Consider the following 9,811-nt stretch of genomic DNA (forward strand, 5'->3'; position numbering starts at 1 on the left):
GATCCTTGTGAAGTGACAAGTATGCAGGTGGATCTACAAATCTGAAATTCAGGGGTTTGGGTCGGGATACAAAGTTGGGAGCTATCAACATGTAGATGATATTAAAAGCCACGCCGAGCAAAGATTGCTTTTTCTGTGGATGCTTTTCCAACTTTTCAACTCCCTCTCGTGTGCTACATTGGATGTCCGTGTGGCCCTGCTGTGACTTAGATCATTCTCTCAGGGCAGTGGAAGGGCAGAGTTTGGATGGATGGGGGGCCCAAGGCCCTCCCCAGGGGCATCCTGGGGTAGTGTGACCTTGTCTGACCAGCAGGGAGGACAAGGTGCCTTCTGAAGCCAGCCCCGGTTCTCAGGTATTGCTGAGTCACACCAGGCAGAGCTCGGCTTCTGATTGGGAGCCCTGCCCTTGGCCTGATGCTCTGATCTAGTCGGGGTCCCTTTCTTCTCTGGAAGGGGACAGCAGGTGCCAGGCGATGCCGGCTGCCCTGGTATGCAACCTGCAGCTGGCACTGCTGGAGAGGCGCAGAAAGCTTTCTGCACAGAAGGACGCTTTCCCCAGGCAGATGGCACTTTGCTAACGTGTTGGCGCGTGTGACCGCACAATCTCCGAGTGCTGAGAGCTCATCTGTACCCCTCACAGCAGCTCCCCCCAGGGGTCAGGAGGTGGTCCTCTCTGTCTGGCGCCTAGAGCACCCTACCTTCCACCAGCCTTCCCTCCCCCCCCAGACCTTTCAGCTTCAGCCTTTATTCCTCCCTCTTTGATCCCGTGGCTGTCATGTCCTGAGGGCTGCCGCCTCCACCTGGCCGGAGGGATGAGGAGCCTGCTGGGGACTGGCCTGCTTGCTATCCTCTCTCTGTCCTCCTTCCCCAGGGAAGGCAGATGTCAGGGCAGCATCAGATTTACTGTAAAAGAGTCTGAGCTTGTAGCTCCCACTCACAACCAGATCCATTCAGTGACAGACATCGCCTAGCTAGGAGACTCCAAGGGTAATATGAAGCTGCCTCCCAGCTGCCCCCTCCCCCACAAGGGAGGACAGAACCCATAGAAGCAAGAACAAGGTACAGGAGGCATCAACACCCTGGGGGCAGCAGAATTACATTTTTTTTTTTTTTTTGAAACAGCGTCCCACTCTGTCGCCCTGGGTCAAGTGCTCTAGTGTCATAGCTCATAGCAACCTCAGACTCCCGGGCTCAAGTGATCCTCTTGCCTCCCAAGTGGCTGGGACTCAGGTGTACACCAGAATGCCTGGCTAGTATTAGTAGAGATGGTGTCTCTTTCTTGCTTAGGCTGGTCTCAAACTCTTGAGCTCAGGTGATCCACCTGCCTTGGCCTCCCAGAATGCTAGGGTTATAGGCGTGAGAGAATTACTCACATAGGAACCCCCTTATGCTGGAGGCTTCCTTGCACATAAATTTCTTCTATTGAGGTAGAGGGCTTCTCCAGCCCAGAGCTGCTCTCAGCCTTTCCCCACTGCTTTGTGCTGGGAGGCAGACCCCATCAACTAAGCTCCCCTGACTCAGGCTTCAGAGATAAGGTTCAGGATCTCTCCTATACCCCCAACCTCTAAGCCGCAGGTGGGTCTTCCATCAAAGCCCTATTCCTGAGGCTGTCCCCTACAGTGAGGGGACAGCTGTGGCTCTCTCCAGGCCTCTCACATTGGCTGCAGGAGGAGTGATTTCCTAATGACCCTTCTAGGGCCAGCATTGAGCTTAGAAGGGCCCACGTAGTCTAATGCTCTGTGCTTGTTGTCTTGAATGCCTTTTTTTGAACAAGGGACTGTACTTTTGTTCTGCTCCTAGTCCCTTTGCCAAGCCCTCTTGGTCACACTGTTGGGGGGCTCCATCTGCTGCCTGCTGGGTCCACTTTACATCAAGCAAATGGAGTTTGAAGGAACCTCTATAGCGTGCCTGAGTCAGTGTCAGAGCTAACTAGTCAGTGGCAGAGCTGGGACCCCAGACTCCCACCTCCGTAGCTTGGGTGTATGGCAGGGTGGTGTGCCTGGATGGTGTGCCTGCGTGCAGACTGCAGCATTCTGCACGCACACTGACAGATTCTGCCTTGTTAGGAAAGTCAGGAGGCTTTCAGGACCTCTCTTCCTCTCCTCATGATTCTGCTTGTTTTTCTGATCATCTTGGCCGAGCCTGGCTCCCAGCTTCCTGCTGGTCTGAATCTCAAATGGGGCTGCCCTGACCTCCTGGTGGTAGGGAGGCCAGGCCTCCCCTGGTCTCTGGCTTGGGCTCCTCCCCACTATCCCAGCTCTGGGTCTGCCACCTGCTGCTCCCAGCAGAGAGACCCTCACTCCTCCTTCCGAAGCTTGGAAGCTCAGGCCTGAAAGTGACAGATGAGAAAGGGGAATTTGGGAGGGGCTTAATGCTCTTACCAGCTGCCCCTAATTCTATTTCGAAGGGAAGAAGGAGAGGGGCACCGACAGGCAGGAGACATTTCCCCTGACGGAGACGAGCCGGGAATCAAGATAAATGGAGGCTCCTTTTGGATGCTTGTTCTAACCATCAAACTCTGTTTTCTTGGCAGACAGGCACAGGATCAAACTGCTTCCAGGGGGGCCCTGGGGCAAGTTGCAGAAGCAGGACCCTTGGTGTAGCTGCAGATTGGATGCCCGTGGGAGGCTTGGGGTCTGGAAGGGAGGGTTTCCACTCCCTCTGTCTTTGGTCTTGGCCTTTCCAGCCAGCACAGTCCCTTTGGAGACCACTGGACCTTGGAGAAAATGGGAGGGACCTTGACTCTGAATTCAGACAAATCTAGGTTCATTTTCCCCTTCATTTCCTGCAGCCCAGCAGGTACACACCGAATCAAACCGGAAGGGTCTTGCTTTGACTGAGTTTGAGTGCTGTCTCTGTCACTTCCCAGCTAGGTGACCTTGAACAAGCTCCTTCACCTCTCAGAGCTTTGTTTCCTTCCTCAGGGACATGGGGAAAGTCACACTGATTCTCAGCATAAATGCAGGCATCAGAGTCTGTGCAGAGAAAGTGCTTTGTCCTCAATCGGGCCTGTTGTAAAGACTCTGAGTACACTAACCGCTATCACTATTCATCAGGGGCTGGTGGGTGGGACACAGTTTGGGGTGGGGGGTGTCTGAAGGGAATGGTGTCCTGAGTCTGTGCCCTGTTTAAAAATGCCAGGGGACTGGGGGTGCTGGAGGAGCCCCACCTGGAGATAACAATGGAGAGAAAATCCCCCTCATCTCAGCACCATCCAGCCGATCTTCCCACTGCAGGTTCCGAGCTCCGGGGGGTCCCAGCTCTCCTTCCTCCCTCGTTATTTAAAGTCAGACGGGTGTGTAAATCAACCAAAATAATTCACGAGAATCATTAGCGACTCCAAGGTGGCATCTTTTACCGGCAGCATTAAATTAAAAACAGCGCAAAACTGCGGCTTTTTAAAACCCATCAGCTCTGCTTCCTCCCTCCTGCCTGGTGTAATCGGAGGCTGCTGGGATCTAATGAAATAAAATTAGCATCTCCAGTCCCCCTCTGGCTACTGGTTATGTGAAACCATCTCTCCATCATGGAAGCTGAAGGGAGATGTCAGAATTGCAAGGGGGTCCTTCCCTTCTCTTCCAGGCCCCTTGTTCTGTGCTGCCCACCTGCCCAGTGGTGCCGGGCTACTGGTGCTGCAGAGGGCTCAGGGGAGCTGTGGGTTCCCCTTTCTGCCTCTGCAGAGACCAGCCAGTTCACACTGGTCAGCTCCTCCTGGTTTCCTGTGACAACTGCTCATCAGGACCATCTCTCTCCAAACCTATGTCAGGTGCCTCTAACTGCTGTCCTCTCTCCCATCCCTGGGTGTTCAGCCGGCTGGACACACAGCCCGGAAACTTCTTGGCCATCCTCTTTCTCCTTAACCTGCCTCCCTCTCTTCTTTCGGGCTGAACAAGGCGCCCTTCTAGCCGTAGCTGTCACTGTCCGGGCTGGTCCCTAGGGCTCTTTTGGGGTTTCTTCATGGGGTGCCGTGGCATTTCTCTTTGTTGCTGGGGGACAGTCTTGTGCGGTGCAGGCTGCCGTGCTCCTGCCCGCTCCATGCAGGAGTGCCCTCCACAGTCACAGGACAAAGAGACAATGCCCACTGCAGTGCTGGTGCCCTGGGGGTACGGCGCTGCCCTGGCCAATGATCACCGACTGCCTTCCTTCCTTCCTTCCTCCCGGACACTCTCGTTAGCTCTGAGTTTTCTAAAATGAGAATGGACTGTTTCCATCCTCTTCTTAGAGGCTTTCCCCAACTCCCATACCCCTGCCCCGGTTCTCAATCTCACTGTCACAGCACGAGGGGGTGTCTGCACCATTAGAGGGAGGTGGGGCGGGGAGGGACAGATGGAGACGTGGACATTAGCCCTTTGGCAGGCTGCCGTGACCTGCCGTCTGCCTTCCCAAAGCCACAGACTGTGCACTCCTGGCTTTGCTCACAGTAGGGCGTCTCCGGGGGCCTGTGGTCAATAGGAATGAAGTCCACACTGCTCGGCCTGGTGGGAGAGATGCTCCGGGTGCTCCGCCGGCCCTTCTGCCTGTCAAAGCCCCACCTTTGGGGTCAGTGGCAGTAATGGGGCTTGTCGCTTGCTCTGCTGTGTCTGGATATCCTGCAGGGGATTTTTGTCGCCTTCTTTCCAGAGGAGAGGCTGAGGCTCTCAGGGGAGCGATCCTCAGGCTGAGGGGGGCCCGCACTCTCGCACCTTCTCCAGTCACTCTTCGACCCCTTTCCCCGTCACCCACCTGTGCTCTGGGTCTCCAGACCTCAGCCACTCTGGCTTGTGGGGGACAGTTCCAGGCATGCTGCTTCCACCCACCTCAAGTGCACCCAGAATCTCTGCCTCCGGAGTAGGAGGGGCCTCCCCTCAGGGGCAGCTGGAAACATGAGAGACTCCAACTCCAGCCCACGGGAGGGGAGTCTGCGGGAAACACCTCAGTCGGGGTCTTTCAGTGGGACGGTTACATGGCAGTGTACCTGGCTCTGCAGAGGGAGGCTTTGCAGTCCCAGCCCCAGTGTGGTTGCACCCCCTTGCCCACAACAGGTGGTAACACACACAAGTGTCATTCTCCCTGTGCCCTCACTCCTTCCTGCTTCCTGGAGTCATCTCCCAAAGAAACTCCCTCCATCTGAATCCTCATCTCAGGCTCTGTTTTCAGAGGGAGGTGGACACTGCAGCTTGTTTGACACGCAGAGTCAGAGACATGGCTACCCCTGCCACGGGATGAGGAGATGACATACTGTCCCTCCAGCATCCATTTCATGTTCATCCGGACCCAACCCCAAGTGTGACGTGGCTCAGCAGGGCTTGCCTGAGAGATGCCTGCTAGTGAGGACCTGAGAAGGACAGAGCGGGAGGCCAGGCCTCCCAGTCTGGAGGTGCAGAGAAGTGGTGGGAGCAGGCCCTCCGGGGTGCAGGGTGGAAACACCAGGGGCTTGTGGGTGGGGACAGCTGCACAAACTGAGTTGCCCCTGTGGCGGGGGGACAGATAGACACCAGCTTGGGAGTCACCGCTATGGTCACAGCTGCACTGACCACACTATCATGAGCACTCTTGGCTCATCCAGCCCAGTGCAGCACCCTGCAGGTGACAGGTGCTGACATCAATACAGTGATTAGAGAAATGGGAGGACCCCCCAAATAAAACCCCAAAACACTCCCGGGGAACAAGCTCAGCTCCCTTGTCCTGTCCTTGGAGAAAGGAGGGGCAGAACTACTTATTGTCTTTGGGAGCAGTGAAGCCTGGGCAGGAGGGGCAGAGAGAATGACCGTCAACCTTGGAGGAGGGGGGACTGGCTCAATCCTGTCCAGATTATGTCCTGATTGTAAATGTCGAGACCCTGGCCTCCCAACTCTGGGCATATCTCCCCTCCCCCCAAAAGTGGCCTGTCTCCTTGCCAGCCCCTACTCATGTCCAGATCCTTCCGGGGGCCTGGATGGCAACCAAATGTGTGAGATGCTTAATGGCTGCCTCAGGGAACTAGAGGCTGTCTGGGAGGGTTCTCAGTCAAAGCCGTGTTTATATACACAGGGGCCCTGTCTTTTTATCACTCCTAATTATAGGCTTCTCGAAGGACAGCTCTCGGGTCGAGCTGTTTCTTCTTTCTGTGTAGTCACGGTACCAGAGGGTGTGTGTTTGGGGTGGTTGGGGGCCAGGAGATGAATTAGAAGAGTGAAATATCTCTTCTAATTTCACAAACTTGACTCTGAAAACTTGATGTGGTCCTTTATTAGGCCCTTATCATTAGAGTTCAGGTTAACCTTTTAATAGTTATCATAATAAAAGCCTCTGAACTCGGGGGCACTGAGCCCAGAGAAAGCTCACTCTGACCAAGAGGACCAATTCTTTTACTCAGACCCACAGAGCTGCAGTGCCCACGTGGAGTGCTGCAGATCACAGTGTGGAGCCCCACCGCACCCCCTTTGTCTTTACATGGTAGCCTCAGATTTGCACTCCCACCCTCGCCCTGAAAGAAAAACGCTGGGCCTTTCCTCCAAAGCATTGTCAGTGAAGAATCTCTTCTAATTTCACAAACTTGACTCTGGAAACCTGATGTGATCATTTATCGGGCCCTTATCATTAGAGTTCAGGTTAACCTTTTGATAGTCATCATAATAAAAGCCTTTTGTCTGTATAGTTCAATAATGAGCAAGAGCGAGGCCTCCAGGGCAGAGACTGGGTTCAAGTCCAGGCTCCACCCTATATGAGCTGTGTGGCCCTGGGTTTGTCGCTTAACCTCTCTGAATTTCAGCTTTCTTCAGTGACAAACGGTTATATGTGTTCCTATACCTGGTAAAGCCCCGGCACAATGCCAGCTGCCTCATAAATGCTTTATAGATGACAACTTCTCATGTGGTTCTGATTCCAGGGGGTTGTGAATTCTAGGAGAGTAAGAAGTGGGTGAAACCCGTCCTCGGCTTCCTCCCTGGTAGTTGTGAGAACGAGGGCTGAATGACTGCTTGGGAGCAGTGTCTGTCTTTCATTTACTGACTGTGGGGCCAGGGAGTATGGGACCTCTGAGCTTCACCGGCTATAAACTGGTGAAGTAATAGGCTTGCCCCACAGGCCTATGACGATGAGATTAATCGAGAGGCATTGAGATAAAGCACATAAAATGTTTAGCGAGGTGCTTGATGTCAGTTCATGTCCAATTTTATTAGTAGCTTATATTCTAGTCAGTAGTAGTTTGCTATTTAAAAGTGTTTATATTTCCACCATCCCACATGATCCTTAAAACAACCTGTGGGCTAGGCAGGCCTGTTACAAGTTCCCGTTTCATAGATAAAGCTGGTTTCAAGCCAGGCACAATGGTACATGCCTCTAGTCCCAGCTACTCGGGAGACTGAGGCAGGAGGCTCACTGGAGCCCAGGTGTTTCAGACCCGCCTGGGAAACATAGTGAGACCCCATCTCAAAAAGCAAAAGAGCCAGTTTCAGAAGGGCCAAGTGACCTGCTGGACCTTGCAGAGCAGGCCAGTCACAGGTCCAAACCCCATGGCTTCACTATCCCCTTTAATGAACTGTTTGTCACTTTCATTCTAATGCTATTATTTCATTCTTTGAGAGTGTCCCAGGCTTTTAAATGCAGGGGAGCTGGAGCCCTGTGGTGTATATAAATCTCCTTCCCTCTTCCTCAAAGACTGATTCCACCAGGAAGCCCTTCTGGGATGAAAGGAGGAAGAGTCCAAGGGGGTTACCAGCCACTCTTGAGAGCCCTACTCTTCAGGGCCCCCACTCAGTGGGGAGGGCTGGGGGCACGCTTAGGTTGCCAGGTAGATGCCAACATGGAACCCACCCCGGAGAGGCAGACAGGGCTGGGGCAGGGCACATTCCCACATACCTGCTTGGGACTTGGCATGGGAAGTGTGACCAGGGGCCCTGTGTATACACGACCTGTTCTGTGCGAATGGATTTTGTCCTTTGATCTGTATTGACCCTGTCAGAACACCCTAAATGTTCAGACTTTTACTCTAAAAACATTGTAAAAGTGGCAGCTCGAGCGATTTTTTGAATTTACCTGTCCACCGTGTATTTTTACTTGCTAAATCTGGTGACCCCACAGAGGATTGCTGACTCCCTGAGGTGGGGGCAGCTGCCGCCCCTCCCAGAGCCCTCCCAACACACAGAGCCCAGGACCAGCCCGCCTTCCAGCTGGAGGGGAGGGAGAGGCCAGCTTCCTGGACGCAGCTGGGAAGAGGCTGCGAATAGACATCAAGGAATCGTCCTTGGCAAGGAAGAGATTTACTCTCTGAAGGGCACCCCCCCCCCCCGAGGTGTGATTAGTTCCTAAGCACTTTTCTCACAAGGGCTCTGGGTTTGTTCAGGGACATGGGAGGCCCCCATTGCTTCTCTCCTCTTCCCATCACCATCTGTCCCCTCGGGATTTAGAGTCAGGAGGCGATCTGCCCTCTCCTTCCATTACTTTAGCCCCTGACTTACTGAGCCATTATCCCTTTAAGAGTTCTTCATTTGACCTCGGGCAAGAAAATCCAAGGAGCTGCAGAAGCCTGACTCCTGGGCAGTGGCTACCCACGGGCCTGCCTGTTCACTTCCTTCATGGGCTGGCTCTGCTGCTCTTGGCTGAACAACCTTGGGCAAGACCTTAACCTCCCCAAGACTGAGTTTCCCAATCTGTAAACAAAGTGGTTAAAATACACCCTCTCCAAAATCGCTTACCCTCTGTGATTTCTTTCAGCCAACCTGGAGATACTCCCTGCCCCTCAACCCATCCCAACATAACAGAGTTAAAAGGGCCTGTCTACCTCCTCTGGCCACCTTCCCAAGCCTTGACCCTATGGCATCAGGCAAAGCCAGTAATGCAGGAGATGGAAATGGACAAAGTTACTGGAAGACGGGGAAAGGACAGACTTTGGTTGAGATTCTCCCATTCAATGAGCAGAGCGCATTAGGAATTGATTTCCCCTCCTTCTGTTTACTATGTTTTTTCCCCCTCTGGTGCAGGGAAGAAAGGCTTTGCATCGAGATTAGTCGTTCCACAGTGAGACTGCAATTTGCCCAACGCGTTTATTATTTCGGGAGCCCGAGCACCCTTCACAATCACTCGATTCCCTCATCCTTGCTTTTCTTTTCTTTTTCTTTTTTTGTAGCTTGTTTCTTTTTGCTACAGACAAACATGAGGGTCTCGGAGGAACATTGGTTCTTCCACAGTTGTAGGTTTGGGGCTCTGCTGGGGTCCCGGAGAGGGGCCCCCTTTCCAGTAGGTCTCCTCCCTTGGAAACCTGCTGGCATCTCTCTCTCTCGTCAGAGGGTGCTTTTATGACCAAGGATGTGAGTCCCAGGCCACAAAGTCTAAGTGGCCAAGGAGACAAGACAAATTATCCGGACGTCTCCTGCCCACACACTGGCTTCTGAGTAGTCACGATGGCCGGAGGGGGTGGGCGGAATGGGAGACCAGGTGGCCCTGATAAGGATGAAACAAAATGAATGTGTTTTAGAAGTTTTTCCCCAGAACCCAGCAGGATTCTGCAAAACTGTAATCCTATTTTGTAAATTGATGGATTTTTTTTTCTTTCTTTCGTTTTAACCAATTGGGGATGCAAAACCAGCTGCCCTGTCTCTGAATCTCTCAAATGACAAGATGGGAAGGATGAGCTGCTGGTTTGTCCCAGTGAGGGGACAAAAGAGGGGAGGAACAGCAGGGTGTGGGGCCCAGAGGTTTGTGTTGTTTGCTCTGAAGCTTGGGCTGATCAAAGCCCAAACTGAGCTCATCCCGTTAGACTGCCCTGGCCAACAGAGACACCGTGAGGCAGATGGGAGACCTGGTGGCTCCTGGAATCCTTTCTGGATCTTTGCTCTTTTTTTTTTTATTTTTT

The sequence above is a fragment of the Otolemur garnettii genome, unplaced genomic scaffold (assembly GCF_000181295.1).
Source record: "Otolemur garnettii isolate 467f Iridium unplaced genomic scaffold, OtoGar3 scaffold00018, whole genome shotgun sequence".
NCBI lineage: Eukaryota > Metazoa > Chordata > Mammalia > Primates > Galagidae > Otolemur > Otolemur garnettii.